Below are 13,015 nucleotides of genomic sequence, written 5' to 3'. Positions count from 1 at the left end.
ATATTATCCGTCTGCTTCCTATGCATTTATTTTTATCATTGGCGAAACCAATTCCATTGTCATAGATTCCCAGTTATTGACGATGACGCACGCTTACCTTATCAGCTGGCGTTGCTTCCTTTAATATTCGCTCTAAAAACTTATAACATTTCCACGAATATTTAATTCATTTTCTTCTGAAACGGATGATTTTACGCACATCTCTTTCACCGTATTCCTGCAAAAATTTATCGCTATTACTGCTCGCTACGCTGAACGCTAATTATTATTTTATACCCTGATTTCCGCAACATTGCCAAATGACCACGGCTCACTGAAAATGGCTAAAATTTCACCTTGAAATAATTCCACCAAAACAAATCAAAGGGAATCCAAACACAGGGAATAAGTATAGGGGCCAGGTAGGTGGAACCAGCTATTACAGAACTTCCACCGCCGATTCGGCGCCAATTCCCTGTTTTTGCGATTTTTTTTTCTACCGCGACTACGATTTTGAGAATCCACGCCCAATCTATTCGAGCCTAGCCTCGAGGGATCCATCCGCACTCGGAACTTTGAGGAAGGTGCCGTGAACAAAATAAAAAAAATTATCCCGCGACCAGTTTATAGAATGCGATCCAGATCACCTTGACCCAGATGTATAATACAGTATATATATTTTTGAGGAAAGAGAAATTGTTTTCGGGAATCCCAAAGTAGGAAATCGAGCATCTCCCGCGGCGTCGCTGGCATCCTTGGGTCGGTCCGCGCCGCAGAGACCTTGAACTTCGACGGCGGCGAACAGGTTTCATTTGCCGTGGACTCCCCCGCCACCAAACGGGTTTCAGACGCGTGACACGTCACCTTGGGCCCCGCGGCGGGAGGTGCTGGTCCTCGCGGAGGCATCCATCCACACGCACACACCCCGTGACCTTGGCCCGAGCGGGGGTTCTACTACCCCCGCGAAACTGCGCCCCCACGCGGAAATCGCAAGCAAACCCTCTTCCCCCGATGCTTCGCGCCTCATCTTCGCGCGGGCTTCGCGTCGTCGCAGGCCGCACGGGCGAATGGAGAGCGATAAGGGCCAATGGTACGAAATCAATCGATTCGGCTTAAACCTTTAGAGTGGCTCATGCAATGCCACTCTTAGATGCTGATAATTAAATAATCATGCAATTGCCAATATTTATTTTATTTTAACACTAACTATTTTCTTCAAACTATAAAAATTAACTCATATTACCAAAAATTCGTCAAATAATATAATAAAAAGGTTAAACCGCATATAATAAAGATTTCCTAAAGTTTTTGAACATTTACCTTTACTTGTTTTTAGACCTAATTTTTTCCCTAACCTAACCGAACAAAATAAGCAAAAATGCCTCGGCACTTTTGGCATAGTACCTGGAAAATCGGTTGGCACTCGAAGGGCTAACTTTGTGAAAATCCATGCTGAAATGAATGTTCACAATCTTGGTAGCTTTTCACTGGAAAATTATTTATTGGTACGAAAGTTTCAATTCCTTCAACTGCTACGATAAAAATTAAATGAAGTACTTCAATATATATTAGCTTAATCCCTCTGGGGCGGTTGACTCAAGTACTTGAGAATGTCGCCTCAGCGTCGAAACGCGTCGTACCAATAAATAATTTTCAAGTGAAAAGTTACCAAGGTTGTGTATATTCATTCTCCAACTCACCATTCCCTCACCAACCCTCCCACTCCTCCCCAAATTTCCCCCCTGTATAACCCTTCTCCCTCCCCCCTGCCAGAATTTGGGTATTTATTGGATTGTCGATATTATAAACAGTGTACTTGAGAACGACGCCTCAGCGTGGAAACGCGTCGTACCAATAAATAATTTTCAAGTGAAAAGTTACCAAGGTTGTGTATTTTCATTTCCGCAAATGGTATATTGTCAGAATAAATTAGCTAAGTAAATCTAAGGAGTGGCAGCGCGCGTGACTGGGTGGGAATCCTTAATTGTAGGAGCTGAAGGAATACAAACTTTGCTTTTTCCACATTGTAATATCATGTGGTAGGTTTACTCCCTTTCGTTCTATCTGAAAATGCTATTCACTTCCTTCATCTCGCTCGTGTACCCAACATTCTACCCAGTAGCGGATCCAAGATAGGGACTAGGGGGGGCTAAGTATGGGGTAAACTCCAAGAAGTATTGCGAGTCCGAACAAAAATTACCATTCTATCTAGAGTAAATTGAATGTCAAAGGGGGGCTATAGCCCCGTTAGCCCCCCTGCATAAATCCGCCACTGATTCCACCCTCTAACACTATTTTCAACATACCCTCTCCGCTCAATATTCGCTCCATCCGTATCCTCTTTCTCTTCCGTTACCATGTGGAAAAAGTTAAGTTTTTATTCTTTCAACTGCTACGATAAATATTAAATGAAATACTCGAATGTATTAGCCTATGGGGTGGTAATAGAAAAAAATTAACGCATAACGGATACTATCTATCGTTTTATCGTAGCCGGTGTCGGTGGTGGCGGTCCTCACTCGCGAAAATATAGATCGCGGGTTCGACTCCCTCCTGGGTATACAGGGCATTATTATTATTTGTATTATTAAACCATTCTACCGATTAACGTAGGCTTCTATTGAGTGCTTTAGGAGCATTATAGCAGCATCCCCTTCCTTCATGTATTTCCCTCTTCAAATCGCAATAGGGTCTACTTCTTATCTAAAAATTTTATTCTTCCTCCCTCTCCCTCGTTTAACCAACATTCTACACTCTAGCATTGTTTTCAACATCACCTACCCGCAAAGTACTCGCTCCATCCATTCCATCTGTCTCTACTGAATCTCATCTTGAACCTGTCTCTACTGAATCTCATCTTGAACCTGTCTCTACTGAATCTCATCTTGAACCTGCCTCTCCTCACCCACTTCGCCGTTCATCCTCACCTTCTCCATACTTTTCCTCACCCACATCTCGATCGCCCCCAGTCTTCTCTAATCCTCCTTCCTATCTGTCCTAAGAGCATCGGTGGCACTTAATATTTTCGTCTACATTATATAAAATGTCCCCTCCAATTGAGGATATCTTTGGACATAGAGTTATGGTTCCTGTAAAACTCTGTGCCGATAACAGGTATATAAACGAACTAATTTATACGGGAACGGTTTTCGTCGATGGTTTCATTTTTTTACTGTCATTGCATTACAGTTGTTGAAAATGTCCATTATTTGGAGTTTGCGAAGGACTTTTTAACCATCCAGGAGGGAACTCCGGGATTTCTTATGCCGATAGCGTGCGTACAAAATTCGAATGGGCTCTGAAACGGTTTTCATTTGAATTAATATGTTGCAATAGTCGTTGGTTATAAGTGTTAGCCAATGCTAGATAATTACATTGTCATTGACCTTTCAATGCCATAAATTAACGGAGATTCAATGAAATTTTTATTGGCTTTTACTAAAACACGATCTGTGTAAAAGCTAAAGTGCTGTCTTTATATCTCAGGCTCCGTGTTAAAACCGTTCGTTTTGAATGAATTTTTGTGAAATTAAACTAGTTCCGTGTTTGGTTATCAGCATGAATTCTCAAGAAGTGCATCCCGACTCCATCTACGTCGAACTATTTGCTGTCAATTTTCGATCCCTTCCTGTCGACTACCAATAATCTGCGAAATCCGATGACCATCATCCATTGTACGAAACCAACAAGTGTTAAATATTGATCATCGTGACACGGTCTCAATGGTCAGCGATCGGAAATTACCAGTCATAGAGTAAATGCAGATAAAGGTGAGAGGTGGGGACCCCACGCCCGTAATTTCCGTAAAAATTTAAAAGATAGTAATTTGAAGGTGGCTTTCCAATTAAACCTAATGGTCTACCATCAATCCATTATTTCTGATATTCTGGAAATATCACTCGATTATTTAAAAAAATATTCGTTTTCTTGTGATGATATATCTCTACCTGTAGTAAAAAAATAGAATACTTAAACAAAAAGCCTGTTTTGAAATATATAATCGTTTTAATTGGATTTATTATGAGAATCATATTAACTATGAAACTTTGTCGCCTTTTTATGATTATCTTTGTGTGTTAGAGAATTGACGACGTTATAGAATCCAAAATTCCCTAGTGCAATTAGTGCTGTAAGCAACTGAAACTGCCGGAAAGAGTGTCGAACGCAAACGGAAGTCATTGAGTCATTTGCAGGCTATATTTTCTTGCTCATTAACACTCACTGCGCTGACCTCAGAGCTGTAAATCTTTATCTCAGTGCCGCCCATTTTCAATGTTTTTGTGTTGTTTCTTAAAAACCAACCTTTTTATGCGAGGTATGGTTGTTTGGTATCATTTTAAAGAATAAATTTTGCTTTTCTCTTCATTTGTTTATTAAGAGGTTAGATTTAGAAGTTTACTACTTTGTTAAAAAATTGCAAACTACGATTTAAAAAAAACGGATGGCGTAATGTATGCCCATAGCTCGCAAAATGTTAAATATTGAATTCGTAGGATGTCACACGTGCACACACATAATTTTCAGAAACATTTACGATAGGTTGGAATGGAGTATTTGTTTTGAATCGCACAGTCACGGTGGAATCTGGTTAATGTGGACAAGCCTCCCATTACATTTCTCGTGTCAAGCTGAACGAGTTTGTTGGGTTTGAACCTTTCTTTACTCATGGTACAACAACACTTCTTGGCTCGGTGCCAGTAACCACTTTGCTGGCAGTGACGTGAAATGTTATTCGATCTTTCTAATTTTCCTTTTTATAGGCGTGACGAGATATTTCTTTGTGGACTGGTACGTTGTATGTAATAGACTGACTGCTTGTGACAGTAAAGTAGTTGTTAATATTGCGGATGAAATTCTTGCAGAGTGAGAAAGTAAAATTTTGAAATGCCCAGATTTAAGAGAAAGGGATCATTGTGACTTCCGAATGAAATGTATTTCTAATCTATTTGATTTTGCAATATGGTGAAATTCTCTCGTGGGAAACACGATAAGTAACCGTTTTAATCTCTATATACTATTAAAACATTACAAAGGCTTGTATTTTTCTTCGAAACGCATTTCCCCCGAATTGTCTTTATTATTATTCATTTGGGGAAATTCTTCCACGTAATGCCATGAATGGTGCAATATTTTCATCCGAGTTCTCAATTATCATAAAAATAAACAAGCATTGAAGATCTCTTGAAGAGAATCTGTGGACAAAGCCAGCATAATTTTGGCTTCCACAACCTATTTTCGTGGTATTTTTGCAGCGCAGGAAATTCTAATTTTTCAACAACAAATCTAAATTTGCGAGTACACAAAACAGGTATTTTTTACCACCTGGATTTGAAATACTTCTACCCTTAATACATCGGAATATTTGAACCTTATGTTGAAATGTACGTATTTGAAATTTTTTTTGACAAATTAAGGAAAGGTTTCTTTTTCCAATCAACCTTATTTACACGAATGTAAAGAGAATTAGAGTATTATCAGCGATAAGTTATACTTTGCCTGAAGAGGCTAAGGCTCATTGCCCTAACATATTAGTCGTTACGAAACGTTTTTTCCATTAATGGTCAGAAGAATTCCAACAGGTGGCACCAGGAACGGTATCATTCGCTTTATTCTCCAGTAATAAATCAGTGAAATAAATAGGCCTAGAGGATCTTTTCAAAAGAAGCCATGGGCACAGATATCATGTTCTTGGCTTCTTGTACTAATGAATCATCTCTGGCACTTTTAAATCTTAGCGATAATCCGTTACTACGGCAGTGGTGTTTCCTCTCATGACGCCTGTGGCGGCGCTATCCACCATTAAAAGTCGATAAGGGAAATGACTGAAATAAATGACAATGGTCAAAATTATCGCATATGCTGTAAACAATTGAAATCCGGACACTCATAATGGGCACAATTCAATTTGAAGAGGAGTTAATTCCTAGAAAAGGGGGAGGAATTCAAGGAGGGAGCTATTGCAGCCTTTTGTTATCGCAATTCACACCCAGCAAAGAGTGGTATTTTTAGGAATTAGATCGATTGTCAACGAGTTTATTTCGTGGAAGTTCATCGGCATTCATCGTGTTTGTGTCAGATTTGCCCCTCGTCACCTAGACCACTCTTGAAAATGACGTGTGAAATACGTTGAAATTCCTAAAGGAAAATAATAAAAAAAAACCTTATAGACAATTACCATTGTTTTCTCTCTACCTACGGTTATTTCTGTTCCGAAATACGATTTTTAAGAATTGTCTCAATTGTTACCAATTTGGGGAAATTCTGCCACGTAACACCTGGAATGGGGCAATCTTTTCATTCGAATTCTGAATGATCATAAAAACATGCATGCGTTGAAGTAGGGGAGGTCCGGCCAGGTCGGCTGGTCGGCGATCGCCGAGGGCCCCGAGCATAGGGGGCCCCCACAACGCTCGCGCCTATCGTGAAGCGTATGTGAAAAGAGCAATATAAAAAGACTAGGATTCCTAGAACCAAAGTGTTTTTTGTAATTATTTAGTTCTAAGTTTTCATTATTCGCTTTATGTACAACACACTTAGTGAGAAAGTATAATATAAAAATAAATTAAATAAAGGTGTTGGAAGATTTAAAAAACCTGAAGCTTATTCGAAAGTTCTATTCGAAAAGGTCATTTAGAAAAATTTTAGATTACAGTGCATTGCATGAAAAAATTCACTATGCATGTGATAGAACCATAATACAGTATTACAGTTTATAAGCTGGGAAATAGTATTTTTTCATAAATTTTATCTAGTTTTTAAGAGCCAGAATATCGTCAAAATCCGCTTCCGGGCATGCACTTTCCTTAAATTTTTCGGAGGCGGGAAGGGTGGCGGAATGAGGGTCCCACAATGAGTCCTAGCCGAGGGCCCCCATTCACCCCAGACCGCCCCTGCATTAAAGAGCTTTCCTAGTTATGCGTGGACGAGACCATCAAAAGTTTGGCTTTCAATATACCCAAGGGCGTACCCACCTAGGGACAGAGGGGGCAGCTTCCCCCCCTAGAAGCAAAAATCGCAAAAGTCTTTAGGAAAAATTAGTACTGAATTGAAACGCAAGTAGTCAACAATTTTTTTATACCCACGACAAATGATATGTATTAGTATAAGTTATGTAACAAAAATAAAACTATTTTTTTTTTCAAGGAAATGATCTCGTAAACTAATAAAGCGCTGTTATAATTTTCTTAAAATGTTGGTTTCATTCACCTTTTCCATGCTAAAATGCCATAACTTGGCTTGCCCCCTCTTGACCATGGCTTGCCCTCCTCTAGACCATGGCTTGCCCCCCCCCCCCCAGTTATGATCCTGGGTACGCCCTTGAATATACCTTTTATTATTCACTATGTTGATACGAAACGTCAACGGAGGATTTAAGAAGACGCTTCACTCCTGCTTGATCAGTGTTTTTCGCGACGAATCATCACTTGTAACTTACGCTGTCATCTTCAAGTTTTCGGATAGTATAGCTTGAAACTCTTGTCAACATTTGCCTTAATCTCAACTTTTAAAATTTTCCTTTGTGTTTTCTCTCATGTAAAAACTTTTAATTTGTATAAGACAAGGTCTCAGGCGCTACTTTGTGGAATTACTTCATCATAGAATAAAATAAAATTACTTTGTTCTATTCCACACTATATTTTAAATAGCACGACCCGGGTTTCAGCATCTAATGCTATCATCACCTGATGATAGCATTAGATGCTGAAACCCGGGTCGTGCTATTTAAAATAAAGTGTGAAATAGAACAAAGTAATTTTATTTAATTCTATGACTTTTAATTTGTGATACAAGCAAGTACTGTTAAAGTTCTACCCTATTTACAAGGGAAATTTCAAGAGGATAGCCTAAGTTCTAAGTACGAACCACGAACTAAGTACCACGAACAAAAGAAAATACGACCGGTTTAGCGCGAGTGATGTACCCTCATAATACTTTAAGTTCCAAGCAGTGGCGGATTTCGGGGGGTCACAGGGATCAGAACCCCTCCCCAAAATTTTGTAAAAAATTTAATTTTAATTACTTTAATAGTTTTTGTACCTTTGCATTGGAGGAAAGGGGTCGTACATGAAAATGCTTGGCTACAAGTCCACAACGTGGGAGAGTTTCATTGTAGTTATCATAAGGCGTAACATTCCCTACTATTTCAAAAACAATTTAAAAATAAAGCTTTTTTAACTTATTAAATGTCTAAATTGTTCAATTTCATGTGTTAAGATCATAAATGAAACATTAGGCTCCAAAATGCGTAAAGATGGGTATTTTGAAAAGTTTTACGCGGGAGGATACCCCTCTCTCGATGGGGGTATTCCACACTCTCAGGACCCTGGTCATGACCCCCCCAAATTTGGTGCTGAATCCACTCATGTTTCTGAGCGCAAAAGATACTCCGGCAGCTCCTCCTCCAAAATCGTCCCGATCCGATTCGAAAGATTCTCGAATCTTCTGTTTTGGTTTTTTGCGAGCAATTCGTTCGTGCAGCTGAGAATTTGTGAATATTAAAATTAAGAGATAAAGGACTTTCAATTTCACAAGGAGCTTAACGCAATCAAAAAAATATGATGAGAACTGTTAAATCCATATTTTTTTAAATACAACTTTTTAGCAGTCTTTCACTTGTTGGAAGAATTCACTTCTAGCAACTAGAATTTTTTCTTAAATTTTATTTCTATTACGGCCCCTATGGTTCGGTTCACTTCATTACAGTTTTTCCTCGAAAAAAAATTAAATCTAATATCCTCGATTCACACGCTAAATATTAAAAAATTCGTAATTCCAAACGACATTAAAAAAAGGTAGTCTGGAAGACCGCAATATTTTTGACTCACAACCGACGAAGTACTCCGAGAGAAGCATATTTTTACGTTTTTACGAAAATTAAATTTTTTTTACTAAAATAGTGTAGTAGACTACAGCAAAGAGCGCTTGGCTTTTGACCAGAGGGTCCTGGATTCGAATCCGAGGTTAGGCCTTCGGGCACCCCCAAATAGAATCCTCGAAATACGAGGTGGCCCAGGAAATGGCAGTGGTTTTGATTACCCTGAATGTGCGATGGTGGTTGGCGTAACATGGTGAAACTCCTTCATGATGCACAAAGGTTAAGAAAACACTTAGCTGTTTCACAAAATAAAATATATTGCGACCGATTTCGATACAGCGTATCATCATCTGGCAATTACAAGTATCAGTACACAGAATTTATACCCTTGAAGGCGTTAGAGGGGTGGTAGAGTGGAGGTGGAGAAAGGTGGGAACTTCGGAGTACCCATTATTGGATGCAATTAGTTTGATTGTGTTTAGCTCCTTCATCCTGTTGTAATTCGACAATGGAATCAATCATAATCTGTGAAGCATACAATGTATTGCTGATAGTTTGTGAGAGAAGTGGTGTCTTGAATACACCGCAATGACGAATTTTGACTTCCGTCTACTTCCTAAGTTAGCTAGTTTTAAATTGAGATACGAATTTCAGTTACACATTAAATGCTAAACAATAAACATTGCCTAGAAAATGAGATACAACTGTTGGCCGAGAAAGCGAATTCCTGTAATATGGCGGATGGCGAGTCAAAATATTCAAAGTTTAGACTAACCGCGTAAGCCGTGAATGCGATGCATATGTTTCAGCAGATAGTACTAGAAGCGGAGTGATTCATAATATCTTCACTTAATAAGTCTTACTGGCTTCAAATACACAGCGATACCAAAAAATGAAATCCATTTTTCCGAGCTATCCCATAATCCCGATACCTATGACTCGTCGGGTTAGACCTGCTCCATTAAACCTCATCAGCGGTGCTAGGACAACAAAACAATTATGCTAGTTCCTTTTGCTGGGGTTGGCAAGCGCGGGTCATGGCCAGAAAAACAATTGATCGTAATCTTGAACGCAGAGGAGCGACCCTCGCTGCTGAACCGACTGCCTAGCGCCATCTGCGGAGTCAAGGGACGAATGTGTACACATGTTTACGGGTCGCGCCGGGGAAGGAATGTGCCGTGGCTCTGCCCCGCGCAGCGTCACCGCAAGGTCGGGTGATGTCGCCGCGGTCGCCGCCGCCATTTGGCGCCATGACCCTCGGCGAGCCGGTGCCTCTCTTTCGTGCACCGCGACGGGTTCCAGAAACTCGGACACAGCACCCTCACACGACGGTTTTTCGCACGAATTCTCCAGTTGGCCATTAAATTTGCCATCATCCAGCGCGCATTTAAACGTGTTTACAGAAGTCGCCACTCTCGGCGCTGACAGTAGAGAGGTTCGAAAATCACGGGGAATCTGGATAATTATTGATGATACCCAAAATATGTATCCGAGTGGGTATCAAATTCATAACTATTCAACGCTATTCATCGCGAGTGCAAGTAATCTTTTGTAAATACTAATAATAAATGGATCGCTATGCATATATCGCCGCGCTGCGGGAAATGTTTGAAGCTAATTAAAAAGTTACCGAAATGGCTTCTCCCCAAGACAAAAGTCCTTTTGTATCGGAAGGCTAATAGGTTGAGCAATCGAAAGACTGTGTGGACCGTTTCTCAAAAAAAGGTCCTCGCTCCTCATTTCTCTGAATACGGTAACGGTTACAAGGTGAAAAATCGTAAAGGATTCGAGTTATTGATGGCTTCGAGGAATAAGGAAATTCAAAATGGAAACGGTCATCCGTAGCCCACAAAGCGGGACATGCCTGAAGGTTGTTTGACTCACGTAGCCTCTTGAATTTCTCCCAAGACCAGAGGCAAAGGCTAAAAAAAAAATAAGCGTCGTGTAAATAAAAGGTGTTTGACTTACGAAATCTCTCGCACATCTCTCCCATCGCGAAATAATTCAAGTCCTCCTCTCACTTATTCTATTAGAACGTTTGAAAATTCATATTCAGCTCCAGAGCGAAACTATTTCCTGAGTTATCACTATTACGATTATCACTGATTCAGCGAAAGTTTGTCTGGAATGTGATTCTCGCGCGATGGTTACTCTACTCGCTCGATTTCGTTTTTCCGGCCGACACAGAAGGGCATGCAAGCGGTCAGCAGTCAACGTTATGAAGCAGTTCATATAATCAGCGGTAACGGCCGTCGCTTCGCGCGAAACAACCGCTGGGAATATTCATTTAGAGCTCCAGATTCCCTTTCATCGTAAAGCACTCGACAAAGATCACTGGCGGACTATATTCTGAGCGTCCTCCAGAAGCACTTCCCTCCTTTCCTGCTGCTCGTTGAGGATATTTAGGGCGTCGAGGTTAATTTTACGATGGTATTTGTCAGGGATTGTGAAAACGAAGTGCTACGGAACTGGAGAACTAACGAAGAGATATTGCCGTCTATAGAATCCGAAGAGTTCTTTTTCTCCGCGAATAGTAAATACGTAATGACCTTGCTGAAATATGCGCCTTACTCAAAACTTTCGCATAAAACTCCTGACCTTTTCACCACTTCTTCTATTTTCACTCCGGAGGTACTGAAGACTTTTATGCATGGCGAACTTTGTTGTGCGAACGAACAAAGCGTAAATGCCTGGATCAGGTAGAGAAGGTTCTATTTCCGTTTTATCGGGCAGTATCAGACGCGGTAACACAATCTGCTGCAGTGGCGTAACTATGGGGGGATGAGGGGGATAGATCCCCCCCAAGGCCTCAGACAAATTTTAAAAAATATTTAATACTAATGTCTAGTTTTGACATATTATAACTGCGTCTGCTTAAAGTTAATTTTTTAGTGCAAAAACGATGTGAAATTTATTTCCAGGCATGTTTTTTTTTCAAAAAATTTTCCCAACGGGGGTTGGGTATCGCCACCCCAGGCTATCCCATCCCCCCCAAAGCATAGTCCTTGTTACGCCACTGATCTGCTGTTTTACCCTGACGTACACGCGAGAGATTTTGCGAATACATATTTTATGTTACACCTTAACACTCCATGCAATAATTCAGTTTTTCCCACTTTTGTTAGAAGCACTTAAAACTGGTTTAGACTGCTTGGAGTCATCTCCAAGCGCTCAAGATGACCCGAGGATGATCCGTCGTTTCTAATAGCCCCTTTGGTAGGTTCTTACGTGACACTGATCGTATTTATTCTGATCGCTTTTCATTACAAGCGGTTGATTGTGAGTGTTTACAGCGCTGTCCGAATATGTTTTTCTGTAATTTATCATTCCTACGACCCACTACGAGTGCTCATGTCAATCGCGGAACGAAAAACTTCAAACTCGTAAATCCCCAACACTTTGAATCAATCTTTTGCAATGATCACCGATCGAATTAATTCAAGCACACCCCCCAGTAAAAAGTGGCTGTTTAAAATTTGAACTCGGTTATTATAATTTCCACAATCATTTAATGCGCACGACCCGTTAAATTATTATTATCACAACTACCTTTAATTTCAATACATCAAACTTCCACTGTAACACGCTTGAATTGGTTGAACTTAATTTCCAGTATGTTTCACAATAAGTAGCCCTCAACTTTTGGAACGATTAACACTCTTAGCCACACGTTAAGTTGATTAGGCCGCATCGAACAGTAGGGGATCGTTCTAAGGTCCTCTAGGGGGCAGAGCAACGGTGTTGGTTCTCCGGAGGCGACGGCCTCTCGACGTGGCGGACCGTCCAGGAGTCGCCGCAGATATTCGACAAGGCCCGTGGTTTCGGGTTGGCGGGGTTTAGCGTGCGGCTGGATAGCCTCCGGGCGTCACTCACCTGCGCGCGGTGGTCGGGGGTGTGGTCGTCTCTCCTGGAGGCTGTGCGGCGATTCTCGTACGTTGTCCGCGCTGACGGTCTCGATGCTCGAGGCTCACTGCCGCGGACCGCTCCGACAACCGCCGACTAATAGCGCCTCCCCTCCGGGCGGAGGATCTAGGGGGAGGGCGGAGAGGGGAGAGGCGGCGGGCTGGCCCGCGTGCAGACGCCTCGCTGCCGCATGGCAGAGCGGTCGCCGAGGTGCCGTAGAGGCGGTTCCTTTTGGGGCCTCCTTGGACTCTCGTGCAGGCTGCGGAGGGCTCTCCCGCCGGGGGAAGTGTATTGGTACATGACGTAACGGAGATTTAC

The 13,015-nt window shown here is 41.2% G+C and overlaps 1 protein-coding gene across 1 annotated transcript in view; it reads right to left on the bottom strand.

Moving 5' to 3' along the window:
• Window positions 1–12,777, bottom strand: part of LOC124171339 (prestin-like) — a 91,266-nt gene extending 78,489 nt beyond the window's left edge. The window contains exon 1 of the mRNA XM_046550493.1: window positions 12,668–12,777. The gene's annotated coding sequence lies outside the window, so the exon portion shown is untranslated. The remainder of the gene's footprint in view (window positions 1–12,667) is intronic.
• Window positions 12,778–13,015: the final 238 nt, after the last annotated feature.

Source organism: Ischnura elegans, chromosome X, assembly GCF_921293095.1.
Source record: "Ischnura elegans chromosome X, ioIscEleg1.1, whole genome shotgun sequence".
NCBI classification, from domain to species: Eukaryota; Metazoa; Arthropoda; class Insecta; order Odonata; family Coenagrionidae; genus Ischnura; species Ischnura elegans.
The sequence above is the reverse complement of the archived record's forward strand: the minus strand, read 5'-3'. Positions and strand labels throughout refer to the sequence as shown.